Source organism: Amborella trichopoda, chromosome 3 (assembly GCF_054954075.1).
Source record: "Amborella trichopoda isolate Santa Cruz 75 chromosome 3, AtrichopodaSantaCruz75HAP2 v2.0, whole genome shotgun sequence".
In the NCBI taxonomy this organism is placed as follows: domain Eukaryota; kingdom Viridiplantae; phylum Streptophyta; class Magnoliopsida; order Amborellales; family Amborellaceae; genus Amborella; species Amborella trichopoda.
Genome location: NC_142338.1, coordinates 4,471,260 through 4,483,810, shown reverse-complemented (window position 1 = coordinate 4,483,810; position 12,551 = coordinate 4,471,260). Strand labels below are relative to the sequence as shown.

The 12,551-nt window shown below is 34.5% G+C and overlaps 1 long non-coding RNA gene and 1 other non-coding gene across 2 annotated transcripts; one reads left to right on the top strand and one right to left on the bottom strand.

The window, feature by feature from the left end:
- Positions 1–454: 454 nt before the first annotated feature.
- LOC148782691 (uncharacterized) lies at positions 455–1,806 on the top strand. Its single transcript, XR_016052212.1, has 3 exons — positions 455–817; positions 1,064–1,104; positions 1,284–1,806. It is a non-coding gene; the product is annotated as an uncharacterized LOC148782691 (long non-coding RNA).
- Positions 1,807–2,035: 229 nt separating this feature from the next.
- TRNAG-CCC (transfer RNA glycine (anticodon CCC)) lies at positions 2,036–2,106 on the bottom strand. Its single transcript has one exon. It is a non-coding gene; the product is annotated as a tRNA-Gly (tRNA).
- Positions 2,107–12,551: the final 10,445 nt, after the last annotated feature.

Below are 12,551 nucleotides of genomic sequence, written 5' to 3'. Positions count from 1 at the left end.
TTTTTAAGATGCACCTTAATTTTACATTTTTAAGATTGTAACCTTTTATAAACTTTTTCCAAAAGAAGAGAATCTTTTTATATGATGAACTAAATAGAGTTATTATCATAAAAAAAAATAGAGCATAAATAGAGTTGTTATCAAAAACTTTTTATAGACTTTTTCGAAAAGAACATAAATAGAGTTATTAACATCAAAAAAGTTATTATCACAAACTTTTTCCAAAAGAACATAAATAGAGTTATTATCATTAAAAAAAAAAAAAAGAAGAGAATTTTTTTTTATATGAGGAAATAAGAAAGCAAGTCTCTGATGATTGGAGAAGCCCCACTTCCAATTCATGAGGCGACCAGCTCATCATGCATGCCATGATATCTGTAACACGTGTGGATCCGATTATCTTGTACGTGCCAAAGCATGGTTGAGAGAGAAGCAGCCATCACCTTTAGAGAGAGAGAGAGAGAGAGAGGGCTCATGGATATCACACCACTTCCCCTGTGAGAAAATAGCATGTCACGCCATACTCCTCCTCAACCCTTTAGATTCAAAACACCAAAATTATATGTAGAGAGAGAGAGAGAGAGAGAGAGAGAGAGAGAGAGGCTATTATATCTCTTAGCTAAGAGAGAGAAGGGAGTTATATTTGCTAGCAAGACACACAGAGGCGATATATCTGGTAGAGAGAGAGAGGCCCTTGTTTGCAGGAGTTGCGGAATTATTGATGTGATGGAAAGGAGTGCCTTCTGGTTTATAATCACAGCAATGGTGCTCTTGTTCTCAACAACCGAGGCTTCAAGATTGAACCCATCTCATAAAAGTCAGCAAACCTTCCTCTCTCTCTCTCTGTAATTAGTTTCTCTTCTCCATTTCTCAGTAACCAAGCTTCCACATCAAACGTATTTCATAAAAGTGATAAACACACAGTCTCTCTCTTTCTCCATATTTAGTTTCCTTTGTTTGTTTGTTACTAACCCAGGCTTCATATCAGACCCATTCCATGGAAATAAGAGATTAAAACGCGCTCTCTCTTGCACATTATCTGCCCTGTTCTTTATTCTTGCAGGTCTTCGTAGAGAAATGGAACCCCACAACACAAGCCCACAGGTGAAGTATAAAAAAATTCATTTTGAGTTCTTCCTGTTTCTCTCAGCACAAATTACCACCACCCACCAACTCATTAAAACCCAGAAACCCATTTTCATGATCATTTCGATGCATTTAGTTGTTTACAGTTTACTCATTCCTTTGTTTCTCTGTCATTAAACAACCTCTTTCCATTTCAGGTCTTTATAAAGACATTAGAGGACTACGTAAGAGAGATATCAAAGTTTTACAGAGAGAAAATGGCTTTCAAATTGACCTCAGCAAGGCAAGTCCCAACAGGTCCTGACCCTCTCCACCACAACCACATCCCTTTTGAGCCATGATCACCATATCCCATATTTATTATGTATTTTTACAGTAATTTATAGTCCCTATGATTAGAAAGCTTGTTTTAGTTCTTTGATGATCATGCTGTGTATTTCGGATGACCGGATACGCATTTCCGGCAGAATCGAGGCCCTCTTTAAACCATGATTTAAGTTAAGTTATTGCATTTTCTTTTGTGGGTACCATTAGCTTCGTAGTATTTATATATTTAGATGTTGAACTTCTTGTGTATAAGTGATCTTCCTCGGAATGTTTTCTGATTACCGGATTATGTTCTTCTTCGGCCACTTTCACCGGAAAATTGATACATTTCAACCATGAAAGTATATTGTTTCTATTAATCTGCAGAAGTAAATTAAAGTTGGCTCTGTTTTATCCCCCTTCTTGTCGAATGCAACGTTATATCTTTTGTAGACTTTATTCATTCCCAGTAAAAAGGAATAATGCAGCATTATATCTTTTGTAGACTTTATTCATTCCCAGTAAAAAGGCATATAAAGGGAGAAGGGCATGAATGAAATTTCTGGGATCTTGGAGACCTAAAATTTGAAAAAAAAGAACAACAAATAAGAACAAACTCCTCCCCCGTTTTGAAGGTGAGGGATGCGCATCCGGGGAATCGAACCCCGGTCAGTACCGTGGGAGGGTACTATGATACCACTACACCAGATGCGCCACTGATGACCCTGGAAGAAATTTTTTAAATAAAATTTTAAATCAAAGCATCAATTAAAGGCATGCACCGTCGGATGATAATGACACCGGTGGTAGATTAACAATGTCCATCATTCTAAAGTTCAATTTGGATATGAATTCACGCATTGCTTCCGTACGCTTCCAAAGCACGTGCACGATGTGGGAGGCCTAGTTTCCCCTAGTTGTGTGTACAACGTAACATAAAAAAAACTGGTGCGGTTTGTATAGAGCCGAGGCTCTAAACAATCAAATTAGAGCTTATATCGATAAATATAGTTTTAATAGTGGAAATCTTTATGATAGCTTTAAAATATATTTTTATCTTTGATTATAAAATTTAAAGCTTAAAAAATGCTATATATCGAGCATATCTATGAACGCTTGAAAATTGAGAGTCCTAAAATGTGTTTTCAAAACTTAAAATCCATTTTTTTCGCATGTCCATGCATGGAGATGATCAATTTGAGTATATTTGGGCATCAAAACAACTTTTTCTAATATAGTTTTTGAGGTAGGCTCTAATTTGATTGTTTAGAGCCGAGGATCTATATAATTTTTTTCTTAAAAAATAATCATCATTAGAGGCTTTTTTTCAATTATTTGAGGTCGGTTATACGAATTTTGATTTGCCTTTCTTCTCTATCAATAGATAATATAAGGAATAAATAAAATAAAATAATCAAAAAATAGAGAAAAATATAAGAATGTTATATAAAGTTTTTTAGGTAATTTATCAAAATACCCATTGGAGGAGAAGTATTCAACATTTTTCCCATTTGCAACTATTCCAAGATACGATCATGTGGGTATTTTGAAAAGAAATAAAAAAGATATGGGCAAAGTGTTAAGTTGTTCATCTTTCATGAGTATTTTGATAAATTTCTTTTTTTTAATATGATTTGAATGTTTTTGGAAATGATTGGTGAGTGTTTTTTTTGTTATAATTGATATTTTTATATATTTTTAAAAATATTCTAATATATAAATCAATTTGTTTTAGATCCATTTTTTTAAGCATTTTTTGACTTTTTAAGGTTGCGTTTAGATTTATTTTATTTTTGTTACGTTGACCTTATTTTTCATATTTCTATATTTTTATATTTTTAAGGACTTTTTTTTCGACGACCTCTGAGAATAAAATAAAAAAAATAAAGAAAAAAACACTTTGAGCATTAAAAATGGATTATCTTGTACCTAGTTTCTTAGACATTTCATTACTTTCCTTCAAATATCATTAAATCTGCATTATTTTGGAGCTCCGAGTTCACCGATCCAACGTAAATCGAATTGCAATGATCTGGAAATGTTTCTAGTACTTAATTAAGCGAAAATCAGGACAACTTATGAGTCAGCAGGTGCACTACTTTTCCTGTAATCCCAATGATAACCATTCATAAATTCCAACGATACCCATTCATAAATACAGTTGTCTCAAAAAAGAAAAAAATAAAATAAATTAAAACACAGTTCAGTGACCCAGATTGTTCCTTTAGAAAAACAGTCCGGATTGTCAATCCAGACATCTGAACGGGCGAATAAACAATTAGAAAATAAATAAAAAATTAAAAAAATATTAAAAAATACATATGGAACAATTCTATGATAGAACTGTTTGGTTGGATCACCGATCCAAATCGTTGATCTGGACTAGTTTTATGGGTCTCCAAATCGTGTTTTAAAACCTTACTTTGGAGTACCATATACCATACTTTGGTGGTGCATGACCAGGTATTTCAAATTTCTTATGGCCCAGTTTCTCCTTAGTTTTTTTTTTTTTTATTTTTTTATTTTAAATAATATATTTTGCAAGAAACTATCATTTCAAACTTTTATCATTTCCCTAATTCTCCCTAATTATCACGTGTGTTTGACGAATATCCAATTATAGGTTAAGTCATCTTCGAGGTAAGAAAAGAAGTTTTAACATGAAAAAGGTGATTGTTGAAACATCAAAAAGAACATTAAGATAACATCAAAAAAGGTAAAGAACACATTGGATTTTCTTTCTTCTAATACGTAATCATCATTTCAAAGACCATTTACTCCTGTATGAAAGTAGAAAGCTAATAATTGTGCTAAATTTGATCATGGAGAAAGGAATTTACTAGGGGGGGTAGGTTTATCCAGCATTCAAACCTTGGACTTTGTCTTTACACCTAATCGAATTGTGTTTGTATTAGAAAATAGCAAAGAGAGAAAACCGGGGTATTCAATAATGTCAACTTACCATCCCATTCAACTAATTAGTAAAATTTGAGAGGTTTTTACTCTTTTGCCTAAGGGACAGTTACCTTTATTACAAGATGATCACAATTAATTTTGACTATTGGATGTGAAATTAGGTGGTTACATTTATTTCATAAATCAAATTCTAAGTTCAAAAGAAAATTTCTCAAACTTTAAGACACACCAAAGCTATCAAATTTTACATTGAATGGTTGTAAGTAATTGTGACCTCCCTCTATCAAAAATAAATAATCTCAAAGTATACAATCCCAAAAAAATATATAGCATCCTGCGTAGTACATTATTTTTATGCAACAAGTAATATCAACCATCAATTCCCGACAACAAATAGTGGGGTATGCACTCCCACACAAGCCCGCCACCATCTAAATCTTTCCAACAATCCATCGTTGAGTAAGGTCTGTTAGGCATTTTTGCGTAAATTATATACTTTCATGTGTGTATATGGTTAGTTACGTTGATTAGGGTATACATGCTCACATGTGAAATAATGCACATAAGACGTGTTACAAAGTTTTAGAAACTTTTTTTGAACTTTGAGACCAATCAATAGCACGCCCCAGAACTAGGGTTAATTATGACCTACAACAGTCTTATGTTATTGAATTCCAAATCTATATCTATATCCAAATATTCAAGACTTCTTTATGGGAATATGGGACCTAGGGAAAGTGAAACCTTAAATATCACATTGTGGCACTCGCCAGCCTAACCAACTCTGCCTGTAAGATGTAGCTTTTTGTGTTCACAAATACAATGATAATCCCCCTCCATGAAAACTGTGATTAATGAAGACACGGTTCAACACCTTATCAAGATCTAATAAGCACAAGCTACGATACAAATCAACGATATAATAGCACAAGCTAGAATACATATAAGAATGTGTTTCTGGGTAAGCTTTTGTTGTATATTTGTATTTTTGGTCTCAATAATCTACCTGATAGCTAGCCAAAATGCGACACGATCGTGACCAATAAATAAATAAATAAATAAATAAAATCGTGTCTCACTTGATGTGCAGGGCCATTAAATGTATATATAGACACGTATATGAGAACGGCATGGAAAAGAACAGTAGAGGGTAGAGAGTAGGGACCATGGAAAATGGTAGCTTTAGGTATCTTTGAATTCATTAGCTACTTCCTAGCACTTTCAAGCCCATGATGCAATCATGAACAAATGCATTTCCTTGAGTGAATACATACATTAACAAACTCGATTGGTAATGGATTAAGATCAAACCTGATGAATAAGATCCAAAGTCGTGAAAAGGGGAATGCTTAAGAACCGTTCTAGTTGGCTAGAGTCCCAAGGACCATGAAGGATATCACAAACTTATTGCACATTGTCTCAAATTTGCTAAAATTAGGGCTGGAAATGGGCCAGGCCTGAGCCCGTCAGCCCTATCTCTAGTCCTCATAGGGTGGCCCAGGCCTGGCTCTGCATGATCAGGCTAAAGAGGCCCTGGCCCAAGCCCAGCCCTGACCCTATCAGAGAGAGGCTAAACTGAGCCAAATAAAATAAAAAAGGACCAGGCCAAATAGAATAAAAAAAAATAAAGGAAAAAAAGGGCATGGCCTTGTCCTAGGCCTAGGCCCAGCTCGGCGCTACACTCTGGCCATGATGGCTAGGCCTCGGGGCACAAAAGGGCCGGGCCACCCAGCCCATTGCTACCCCTTTTAGAAATTCAATTAAATGAATATATACTAAATTGGGTTTAGGATACAGCATCTCTAGACAAAGGAAGTAATAGATCTTTATGTTGGTTTTGATGGAGGTGTAAAAAAAACTTTCATTTATTTCCATTTGTTTATTTTGCTAAGTCAAGGCAAAATACGGGTAAAGCATATATTTTTTGCCAAAATTTTGGGGATAGTCTACTCCCTTAGGAGTATACTGTTCATTTACTCCCTCGGCTCTCACTAAGGGTTAATTTTGGTGCATTAAATTTTGGGGATATAACCACTTTAATGCATAGATTAACTTCAATAAAAATAAAAATACAAATTCCTAGTTGCACCTCTAAGCACTTGAAAAAAATAATGTCTCAATAGGAAACGTCCAATTTATAGAGGGTAAGATCTAGGTCGGTTCCCAAAATTTCAGTTAGCAAAAAATTCCTCCCAAGTAAGTTATCTGACCAAGGGAGTAGAAGTGTGTTATGCTCTCGAGGGAGCATAGTATACGCATTAATCTCCATGCGCTTCTTTGAGTGCAAAAATCAGAGGAGCGTTATGTTCTTTGAAATATGAAATTATGTGGTTTCTTTGAGCACGTAAATCAGTGAAGAATTACAATGCTTCACCCAGCTTAGTGATATCATGGAGGTATGCTTATCAAAACTACAAAAAACGACAATGTGCTTCATTGGGTTTAGTTGTCTCCTAGGGCATTTACTTTCAATATAATGAAAGAATCTCATGCCTCTAGGTCAGTTGTCGAAGCACACATTTATTTATGTTGTTGTTGTCGTCTTTTTTTTTCTCGGCAAAGTTCAAGTTTTCAACAGACCCCTACTATAATTTAGGAATTAGTTTTGTGAAGGTGTTGGTGGGGTGGTGTCAGTGAAAATGAAAACCACAATATGGTGACTAGGTTGTAGGGGTGCTACCATAGACCTAGCCCCTTTCCCTAATTTTCAGCTTTTTGGGAACTTTGTTTTCATTTTTCTAATTTGCGAACTCTCGTATCTTTTTGAAACATGTATTCGCTTTCAAAGAGTTGTACAAGGTCTATAATTAGGTTGAACCGTGTGCTTTTGTTGCATTTTGCACATATTAGAGGTAGTTAAGAGATTCGGTACTGATGTTAAGGCATAACCAACAATCCGGCAGCTAATAAGATGATTTGGCAGTCAAGACAAATCTCTTAACTTGGTTTTTGAGGCCCACAAAATCAATGCCATTTCCCAAAAGACAAAAGTTCTAAAATATTTTTCGTTATAGGGCGTCACATTGATGCAATCTTTCAGTTGAGGGTAAAAACACACACAAAACAAGAAAAGGGGAGGCGAGGGGGGAGGGAGGAATTAAAAAAAGGACATAATTTACATCAAGTTACGATCTTACTTGGTTGCTGTGATCTATTGCACGGTATAAATTTTACACGATCTTAGAAAAAATGTTCAAAAATATTCAAAAACATATTACAAACAAATTTTTTATTTTAATATATATATATATATATATACACGTGGGTGGAATTGGCATACAGATGCATCCGTAGCTGTAGAGGTAAGGTGCACCTTCAAATTTTATCATGATATAAAATTTTGATGTAAAATGTTAAGATTATCTCAAAATCTATTTTTATATGGGTGGAATTGGCATACAAATGCATCCGTAGCTGTAGAGGTAAGGTGTACCATGATATAAAATTTTGATGTAAAATGTTCTTAGGATTATCTCAAAATCTATTTTTATATCTAATTATAAAATTTTAAATTTAAAAAATGGTTAAAATCAAGTAGATCTATAAACATATGAAAATCTTGAAAATGGACAGTATAGATAATATGTTGTAAAATACACTATTTCTTAGACTTAAAATCTTTTTATTTTTATGGTCATACATCTCGATGTCGAGATGATCAATCAAAGGGTTTGTCAACATTAAAACTACCTCTTCCGATAGATTTTTTAGGTGCATCCGTAGTTCTACATTATAAGGTTGTTGGGTTTATATGGCTTTAAAGGCCTTATGAGTGTGTAATGAAAAATATTTATTACAGTGGAACATAAATTCAGTGGGAATGTGGTCTCTTGTGGACCATACTAAGTAAATGATGTTTATTGATACCGGACTGTGCTTGACGATCTAGGTCAATCGATTGAAAAACCTAAGGTACCTGAGCATAAAGAATAAACCGAGAAGGGTTTTAGGTTAGCCCTTGATGAGGTCGGAGCTTATGCCTAGATGAGTAAGCCGATGGACTGTGTGACCCTTGTGTGTGATGGTAGGCCTACAAAGACGGGGGCCAAATCTTCATCCATGTTTCACGACATGCATATCGATAGATCATTCGGAAAAGCCAGTTATCCACCTTTGGGTGAAGCATATGCATGTGCGAGAGAGATACCCCTATATACCATAGAGTTGTGGTCGCATCAGGTCGTGGTAAACTTGACTCATCTTTAGGGGAGGACCTGTAATCCACAGCCTGGGATTGCGACCCCTTGGCTCATAGACTAGACTTTGGTGACCCGCTAATGAGCCCATGCTTGGACTGTGGGTCATGGGAAACATTGGGTCAATTTAATAAAGCAAGTGTGATCTGTAGTCCATAGTTGAAGGTGGAGTACCCCGTGATCGTTGATAGAATTCCTGAACCATATAGATCCACTTCCCATCATATTAATTTAATTGCGTTCATTTTATTATAGAAATTATTTTAGATTTATTATTTGAATTTTTATGAATCTTTTAATATTTTATTTATAATTTTTGGAATTATAAAAATGAAGTTATTGATTTTACAAATTATATAAAATTCAAACAATGTTTAAATAAAAATTTAAAATATTTATAAAATTTTCATGGGGGCCCATAGTGCACATGGGCCCACCATGTGGCAAATGAGTGGGGGCCCACATATGCCACATATGGGTGGCACACCCCACCCATTGCTTCCTTTGTTATTACTTTGATATCAAGTTTTGTAATTTTTGAAGAGTCCATCTTATAAGCATATGGTCAAATATTGTTTGGGAAATATTGACCAAATCTTATATTGATTATTGATAGAATATCTTGACTTGATATTTCTTGATATATTCTTATGGAATATATGAGATGGATAATGCAATTTTATAGAATGTATGATATGTTTAATAGATTTAATTTATTTAAATATATTGATGGGAAAATGGTTTAAAAAAAGGGGGAAAATGGTTCATGTACCTTTCATAATGTTGATGGCCCATCTATGAAATGGATGTCTCAGATCTCTCACCCCACAAGTCACTTTGATCAACAGTCCATATTCAATCTCAAGAAAGTGACAAACTATGAGAAACCTTAGACCTAAATTTCACTATATATATGGGTGCTCTCTTCCATCTTAACACACCTCTCTCTTTCTCACAAACTCTCTCTTTCCTCTAAGGCTTTCTCTCTCTAACCCTTTCTTTCTCTCTCCCTCCTAAGACCTATAAGGGGCACGCCCCAACCCTAGGTCTCCTTCTCTTTTTCTCTTGGCCTAAAAATGATAAGGTTTAGGAAAATTAGGGTTTGAGCCTAATATTTTGGAGTAAGGGTTTTGTAGAGATTTAAGAGTGGTTACTTAGTTTAGCTGAAATTAGCTTTTTCGGTTCGAGCTTGAAGCTAGACCACTGATACAGCGCCATTGGATGTGGTGACTCGGTGTGGGGTGTAATAAGCCCAGTTGAGGTAATCTTCGACATCTTTTCTTTTACTTACTTTGCTCTTTTATTTTATATTCTCAAGCATAGTATTAAGTTATAAAAATGACATCAAGTGGTTGACTTTTATTTTTATTGTTGTCTTGTTTTATTTTAAAATATTTATTTATTGTAAAAAGCCATTTGTAAGTGATCTTTTTGCCAAAATAAAAAGGGGTGATTATTATCATTAAAAAAAAAAAAATTTGTATTCCCTTGAGAAAGATCACATAGGTTTTTCTTTCAAAGATTGCATCCGAATATAAACTTTTCCTCTATATATATATATATATATAATACCTAGGCGGACCACCTAAACTGACCGAAACTGCTTCGGCCATTACTCGATTCCAATTGACCCTACCAGTCCCGTCCGACTTTGCAAACATTAGTCAACTCTACACTATTAAACTAAAATGGATAGTGTAAAACCTACGCATAAGATTGCCACCTTATATAAATCACAACCACTAAAAAAGACATTTAGATGGTGCACGAGGGGAGTGGATTTCGAAGGTATCTGGTTTAGTCAAAGTAGGCCTTTTATATAACTTTTTGTGCACCATGTGTTAAAGTAGGATTGACTAAATTGGAAAAGCATGAAATAGAAAGAGGGGACATCAGCAAAAGTGACGCTCTTGCCTGGGACCTTCCAATGAAGGTGGCAAGCATTGTTTCAAAACCCAGGTCGGTGGGGGTGGATAATTCACTCCAAAGATCTGGGTCACATCGCTGGATCGACCGTTTCATCGTTTTGAATGAGTGATCTAGAAAAATATCAATAAATAAGTAAAATCAAATAAAAACTAAAAAATTGTTTGACGGCTTGGGATTAAAGAGCCTAAAAAAATAATATATAAGCTTTAAAAAAAGAAAAAAAATATATAGGAGGGGGGATGAGGAGATTTGGGGGAAAATACGTTAGCAACCATAACATCCCAGAATCTGTTGAGTCCCCAACTGATTTTTCATCAGGATCCCAGAATCTGCTCAGTCCCCAACTGATTTTTTATCAGAATCGGCGATTCGAATCAGAAATCACCGGGTTCTAAAACACTGCTAGCAACCCAAGGATGAACTTGTTTTAGAACACTAATGCCTCTGATGAACCATCAAAACTAATATGGGAATTTGAAAGCTGTGATAGGAGTTTGTACATGCATACTCTTCTAAGTCTTTGCCACCATAATTTGAAAGCTATTTTTATTTCTCTATCTCTTGGCTTTTCTACTCCTTGCTCTTCCTACAGGGGCAAAGGGCAAACGCCATTTTTTTTCCATTTTTCAAATGTTCAAGGAAACCTTAACCTGGCAAGCCGTGTACAAAACATTCATGCTCAGATCTAAAAGTATAGTTGGGATAACTTTATAGAAATGTATATGATGAGATCATTTACTTTTGATACAAGAAGGTCACAATCATTATCAATCATTGGATGCGAAATTGGATGGATGGTGATGTGTCACTACTTGAGCACAAAGTTTGAAACAAATTTTCTTGAAAGCAGTAATATATTTTAATATGTTAGATTTCACATCCAATGGCTAAGAAAAGTTGTGACCTTCTTGTATAAAAAATAAATGGTCTCAAATATAAATCTCCAAATTCATTTAGAATATAATATTGGATACTATTTATTTTATTTATTATTTATAAATAATTTTGATATAAAATTTAAGTTGTATCCGCTCCTTGAAAAAAGTTTATATAAGGTTGCAATTTGATACTATTGAAGTAAGGTGCACCTAAAAAAACCTACGGTAGAGAGTGTTCTGGCATGGGAGAACCCACCAACTGATAATCTCGGCCTTGAGATTAATGGACATGAAGAAGAAAAAAAAGATTTTCAAGTCTAAAAAACAATCCATCTTGTAACAAGTTATCTGAACCGTTTATTTTTTAAAATTTCAAGTGTTTTTTGATTTGCACGATATCATTTTTTTAATTTTAAAATTTATAAATGAGGATAAAAATCGATTTTGAAGCCATCATAGGTGTGCTGTACTTCTACAAGGAGGCTACTTTATACAAACTTCACCCCCAATCCTTATACGACACGCTGAATAAAAATATTTTGTAGAAAACAAAATAACAAAAATAGCCTTGCAAGTTACAGAGGAATTTCGGTAAGTTTCTTATTATGCATATTTTTCTTTTATTTCTATAAGTTCCCCTTTTTTAGAAGTGGGGAAGTTCCTATGTGACAAACTATAAATAATTGATTTTAAACTTTGCAAGAATTACTAATAAAAGCATTCCATCACAAATAAAACTAAAAAAATATCATTGAGGGCCGGTGAGGGAAAAAGGTATTACGAGGTAATAGGTGTGAGGATCTTTTCAACCCGCGGGGGGCTGCATTATAAGTACAACATACAAGCTTTGGGGTTTTAGTAATCTTCCCTATGTTTTATATGTGGGAGATTAAGGGGTGGCAATAGACCTGGACCCGACTGGGTATGGGTTTAATATTTGGGCCCAGTAAGTTGGGTTCGGGTTCAAAACTTGGACCTGAAGACTATTCGGATCTGGGATCGGGATCAGGTTCAGTTGGATCTGACTCGTACCCATAAACCATTGAAGATAAAATACTTCAAGGTGTATTAAGGATTGTATATAATAAGAACTCGTAGTCTTCTTTAACTATTAAATGACAAATTAGACGGCTTGAAATCTAATGAGGGTGATTGTGACCTTGTTGCCAATAATTTGGGTATATGTTAGTAAAGTAAAAGGAAAAAAAAATAAAAAAAAAAGCTCATAGTGAATGTGGCA